We start from the raw sequence: 6022 nt of genomic DNA, 5'->3' as shown, positions 1-6022 counted from the left end.
GCATTTAGCACGGCTCCTCCGTCTTTTCTCGTCATCCCTTTTCGTGTATACGATACTGGTCAGAAATGTGGCTTCGTTGTCGTCACAGAGGGAATGATTGCCGACTTAGGAGGGTCCCCGCGACGTGTTTTGGCGCGCTAGTAAGTAACCAGTCATACCTGTTGCTAGCTAGCTAGCTAGCTGCTGCGGAAGTAGCACAGAGCTAAAGTCGACCTTCCGACTGCCCTCATACGTGAGCCGTTTAATAATAATAATAATAATAATACATTACATTTATAAGCGCTTTTCAAAACACTCAAGGACACTTTACAATCAAAACAAGAACAATAAAACCACAGATAAAATTATAAATAATATTTCTCAATTTGCTTTCTCGTCCGTTCTTACGTCCTTGTGATCTCGTGGAAAAAGTCGCGCCCGAAGTAGTGTTCCCAAGTGAAAGTAGGAATAAATCGAGAACGCACCAAATACCCGGACGTTGTCCCTTTCAGCTGACAGTCGAACCTCTTTTCAACGTACCCCATAGACAAAAGTTTTCACCCCGATGACGTTCACGTTTCAAAGTCCCGAGTTCACTTAAATCATTTGCCGATTTTGCTTACAGCGAACACCTTTACAACTGTAAACTTCATTTTAACGACCCGACCGGATTTTCCCCACCAAATACTGCAGTATTTCGCAACAAAATGTACCGCGCGGGATGGCCCTCCGTCACTTAGCCACGCTACCGATCGTCTCGCGCGTCGTTGGACTCGCGGAGGTACGGCGCGGTCGTGAGAGAGAGCACGCTCTGAAAACATCATCTGGTCAACGGAAGCAAATCGGGCTTTTCGCTAAGTCCGAAATTGTCTCTTGACTTTCGACAGGGAGTCTCCCAGACGAAACTCAACCGCGACTACGAATCGGCAACATCTACGAGTTCGACGATCATCCGCAATGGCAACCAAATCACGGCAGATTTCGAGGCCAAGGAAATGTAACAACTGTACCGAATTGTTCATTGCACGTCATTCGGAACTTTTCAGCGTCCCACGATGGCATCGTTCTAAACTGTCAGCTCCCATTAGGAGTGGAGGATTAGCGTCGCTGCGGTCGGGCCATCCATCGTGTTAGCCACCGGGTAGTCTTTGACATCACATCAACAATCAGAGGAACATTGCAATTTGAATGGCCGATGCAGAAGCAAATGAGCCAAGACGGTGTCAAGATAAGAAGGAAAAAAAAAACATACCGCGGACTCTCTTAAACGCTGAAACAACGCAAGCGTTCTCAGCCTCCATTTAGCCGTCAACTGATAAGCCGCCGCACTTTATAAAACGTGAAAAGAATGCGTGTCGGCAAAGCAAATCCCTCGTCAGCGTCAATATGGGGACCGTTTAACGACGAACGCATCCGTGTTTTTTTCGAAAAAATCTCTTCAGCGGGAGGCCTCGAATGACTCAAGTCTCAACTGAAATCGAAAAGCGACTCTTGTTGAGAATCGGTGCTCCCAAAGAATTTCAGTTCCTTGCTATTGTTTGCCCGTCTTGTCAAAGATTCCCTTCTCGATTGCAGTCGGGACGTTGCAGAGCGACCTTATTCGCTGGCGCAGTTAGTCAGAAACGTGGCGCCCAACAATCGTAAGTTTTTTTTTAAATTTTTTTTTTACATTATACAAGAAAGGATATGAACTGGGCAACTTGTAAATTCTATTCCTATTTTTTCAAAGGGAGGAAAAACGACCAATATGCAAAAGTATTTGCACACACGGCACGCAATAACTTTTATTCTTTTTGCTATGTTGATGATCTCGATTTTGATTCATTGTGTATTTTTTTCCCCCCCAGGTATTTTTGGTGTATTTTTCTGATTTTGTGCTTTTAAAAAAAAAAAACGTTTTATTCACAAAAGATATTGCACTCGTTTCTATTTTGATCAAGTTACACATGTCCTCATATTATGAGTTCATTTATTTTTTTTTTTTATCTGGTCATGATTTTCCATTTCTTCGGTTCTCAGTCTCACAACTTCTCGGCATTTCGTTTTTTTTTTTGTAGGCATTTTGTAATCCCTTCGTGATCCGCATACATTCATATCCATGCAGTATATATTTCAATCACTGTCTTTTTTTTGACAGCGATGTGCGGCGCACACTGTAAAAAAAAAAAAAAAAAAAAGGACCAACCCGTGCCCCTCCCCCGTGTCTCTTCCGACACGTGCGCATCCACGAGCTCGCTGCCATAAGTGAGCGAGTCGCGCCGGCAGTTCACACGCGCGCAAGGAGCACCGCAGCCGGACAACGTTTGAGGCTTTCCGGTGCAAAAAACTGACTGGTAAGTGACTCGCTCGCTGGTTGCTTCTTCTCGCAAGCATCCCGATGACGTAGCAGGACGCGTTCGGCACGCTGCGGTCAGCGACGTGTGAGCAGGCAATTCGCGGAGAGGGGAAAAAATCATTGATGAAACGGGGCCGGCCGGGTGCGTTTCCCCTTGGTCGTGTGGAGGCGTGAGGACGAGCTCCCAAGTGACTTTTGGCGCTCGCTGCAGCGGTGTTGTTCGCAAAAGGTGGGCGGCCAGCGGAAAAGGGGGTGCGCAGACCCTGCTCGTGGAGAGCTAGTCAGGAACAATGAATACAGCAGTCTTCGATGCGCATCCCATGTCTCACTTCATTGTTTTATTTTTTTTTTATTTATAATATATAATATATATAAACGATTGCAAAATTTCAACGTCCTCGACTACACGTGGCAATTTGACATTTCGCTATTTTGGATTTTAGCGAGGACCATAGAAGTTGACGCACACGATTTGCTTTCTTGGACCACATAAAACGAGGCGGCGGGCCGCACCTGGCCCCCGGGCCTTTGGTTTGACACCGGTGGTTTCGAACATTGCAGTTTTTCTGTAGTTTTGAAAAAAAATTTGAGTGAATAGAGTGTTCATCTGTATAACTTTCATTCCAACCTACATTCTTCTTGATTTATTTGTTTATATTTTAAGATCCGTTATTTTGAATGTAGATAGCTTGCTAGCTAGCCGGCTACAAATGCTCCGGGTTTTTGTTCGTCGCTCAGGAAGTTTTCTGTTGCGATGCAGGATTCAATTTGATCCGCTTTGATAACCACCAGCTGTCCATGAGAACACACACATGCAAATCCACCATGATAAGACATACCGCCGCCAGACTTGTGTGGTATATGAATGTGCGTTCAATTTGCTCCAGTGTGCCCCGTTGCGCCGGATGAAAGGATAAAACATAAAAAGCATGCGAGTCTGTAACATTGAGCTCATTGTTTAGGAGAGGAAACGCGAACGCCACGACACTCGATGTCTTACAACCCATCACGGACAGAAAGAAAATAAATCAAACTCGGACGTGGCAGAAAAGTTCCAGTGAAACGACGAAGCTTCTTACAAGTCGTGCCGTTGTGTTGCCGTCATGACGTGAAAATAGCGCCGCGCGCGTCGGTGGCGTTTGTTTTACGCAGTGGGCAACCGTCGACGTAAATCCAAACAAGAAGGCACTCGCGCCTAACTCGATGAAATTCCGTACTGTGACTTTTGAAGTGGATGTTTTTTTGGAGTGCCTGCCCCATGCGGCAAATGGAAAAATCAAAACAAGTATTTGTCGTGTTTTGTAAAGAAGTCATTCTAAATTATGTCCCTCCTATTGACGGTGTGGCCGATCAAACAATGATCCCCAAAGGTCCGTGCAAAGATCAAGAGTCAACTTTCAACAGATGGCCGGACTCCACATGTCTGAAACGCGACCGTCGCTATTTGAAAGACAGTTTAGTCAGTCGTTGGTTCCCCTCTGGCCTGGCATGCATATAACCCCAGCTGTTACCATGAGATCAAACCATTACCCCCCGCAACAAAAAAAAAAAAATAGTTTAAACCATGAGTGTCAAGCATACGGCCCGCGGGCCGGAACCGGCCCCCAAGGAGGTTCGATCCGGCCCGCGGGATCATTTAAAAGTGAAAGAAAAAAAATGCATTAAAGACACAGAATGAATATTTTAAATAAAATGCAATTCGTGGATTATCCGCTAAGGGGGCGCACATTGTTTTGATCACAGTAGAAGACAACATTGTTTTGATCGGGGGAAGAAAACAGCAGTCTCAGTCTGTCACCGAGATAGACCCAACGCAACAAATGATATGAAAGCGCCAGTCAATGTTTCTTGAGACCAAAACAAAGGAAAGAGACGAGATTTTGGTGATTCATAGCACAGTATGGTATAATGTTAATGGTTCGGCCCACTTGACATCTACCGAGTCCGTATGTGGCCCACAATGTGAAATGAGTTTGACACCCCTGGTTTAAACTGTAAATACATCACAAACTGTGACAAGGGATTTAATGATAAAAAAAAAAATATTTGGCAAAGACAATTCACGAGCAGCCCAGGCTGCACTTGACTCCAGTCCGTTTGTATAAGGCCCCCCCCTTGCCTTATAGAAACTTTGGTGCGTTCTTGTGGCATCTTAGATGATTACAGAAAGCTCCAAAATGGGATTTTTCAACCAATAGCGGAAGATGAAGATAAGCGAGAAATAAAACTAGATACAAGACAAGACTGAGATGACAGCCTACCTTAGTGGGAGACCTGACACACGGGGGAAGAAGAGACTTTTGTAGTTCAGGAAGGTCCCGATGGTAGCTCCAGATTCCCTTTCTTTACCAATGCCATCAATAAATTGCCGAATGAGAATATCCCCGAAAAAAAAATAGATCGACGTCAGCGGCACTGATCACCCGCCGCAATTGCAGACCGCCGGGACCATGAGACTTGATAGGATGCGTTCGGGTGCGGTGTGCGCTAACGCAAAACGATATCCGATTCAAAACGCCCACGCGGAGACACTCGGTCGTCCTTTACGTGTCGTGCCCACATCAGGTTGGGCGCGCAATCGGAGCGTTACGGCTGGAATGGGATTGCGACGCGAAATCACGGGCGACGACATTTCATTCGGCCGAGGGTTTTCTCGACGGCAGCGACGTTGAGATCGGGTTCGACAAAGAAGCGTGTTTTGCGACGCATGAGCTCTCGGCGGAATTGGACAAAGGGTCAGACCGAAGCGAAGCCGTTGTTTTCGTTTAATAAGGCAAGCAGGAAGGCCCTGTTGTCGGTCCTAACCCCTCGTCTCGCGTCTTGACAGGGGGGGGGGGGAGTGTGAAATGCTGTTGCTTTTCACCCACGCCGAGATGGCTCGAATGGACGCGGCGGGCTCAAAGGCAGCTCGAGGGAGCGTTAGCACGGCAAATGTGATTCCAGCTGCCCCACCGTGTCATCCCGGCCAAAGCCATCTTAGACCTTGAAAGAAGTGGACTCTCTGCTGTCGGGCACTTGGCGCCACGTATCAAGTTACAGGTCCATTGTTGATGAGGTGAAATTAAACGGCAGCTGTTATGGTGTTTGTCTCTGTCAGGACTGTTTAGATCCGCGATGTCTTCGTCCCGGGTGAGTGTCGTCAAGTTGAGAAAATGCGAGGCCTTGAATGTGGTCACTCTTGTTGGTGCCAATCCATTCAAAGGTCCTCACAAGTGTCGCATCGGGACGCCTTTGTGAGCAAATCCAGCGTTGACTGATTAAAAAGCTTTAAACGCGCCACAGGCTCCCCCGAAGCGGCTAAGATCTCGGCGATTACGCTGCCGACAGTTATCCGGGGGGGGAACAGCTGCACGTGGTTATCAATTGAGACCATCGAAACAGATGGCAGGGCTCTCTGGATGTGAGCTTTTAACGACGTGACAAGGAACGAGGGATCTTTTTGGGCCAATACGGTACACGTCGTGCATCGTCTTAAGTCTTTGGTACTTCAAACTGCAAACGCGGCCACCGCAGGCAAGTTCCGAGAAGTTGGCGGATCTTCGGCAGGTACTGAATACGCCCCCTGTCCCGCCCCCTTTGCCGTGATTGCTTTGTGAAATCGAGACTATTAAGAAACAATCTCGGAGTCAATCCAAACTTTCACGCCGCAGTTCCAGGACCGCGATACTCCGTTCTTTCACGGGTACCCCTCCAGACTCGGTTACGGCT

The 6022-nt window shown here is 47.1% G+C and overlaps 1 protein-coding gene across 1 annotated transcript in view; it reads left to right on the top strand.

Moving 5' to 3' along the window:
* Positions 1–2156: 2156 nt before the first annotated feature.
* The window catches only part of LOC109523563 (thyroid hormone receptor-associated protein 3-like), a 13337-nt gene continuing 9471 nt past the window's right edge, over positions 2157–6022 (top strand). Inside the window, exon 1 of the mRNA XM_019882781.1 lies at positions 2157–2312. The gene's annotated coding sequence lies outside the window, so the exon portion shown is untranslated. The remainder of the gene's footprint in view (positions 2313–6022) is intronic.

The sequence above is a fragment of the Hippocampus comes genome, unplaced genomic scaffold (genome assembly GCF_001891065.2).
Source record: "Hippocampus comes isolate QL1 unplaced genomic scaffold, H_comes_QL1_v1.1 scaffold281, whole genome shotgun sequence".
Classification (NCBI taxonomy): Eukaryota; Metazoa; Chordata; class Actinopteri; order Syngnathiformes; family Syngnathidae; genus Hippocampus; species Hippocampus comes.
This window is presented reverse-complemented; position numbering and strand designations above follow the sequence as displayed.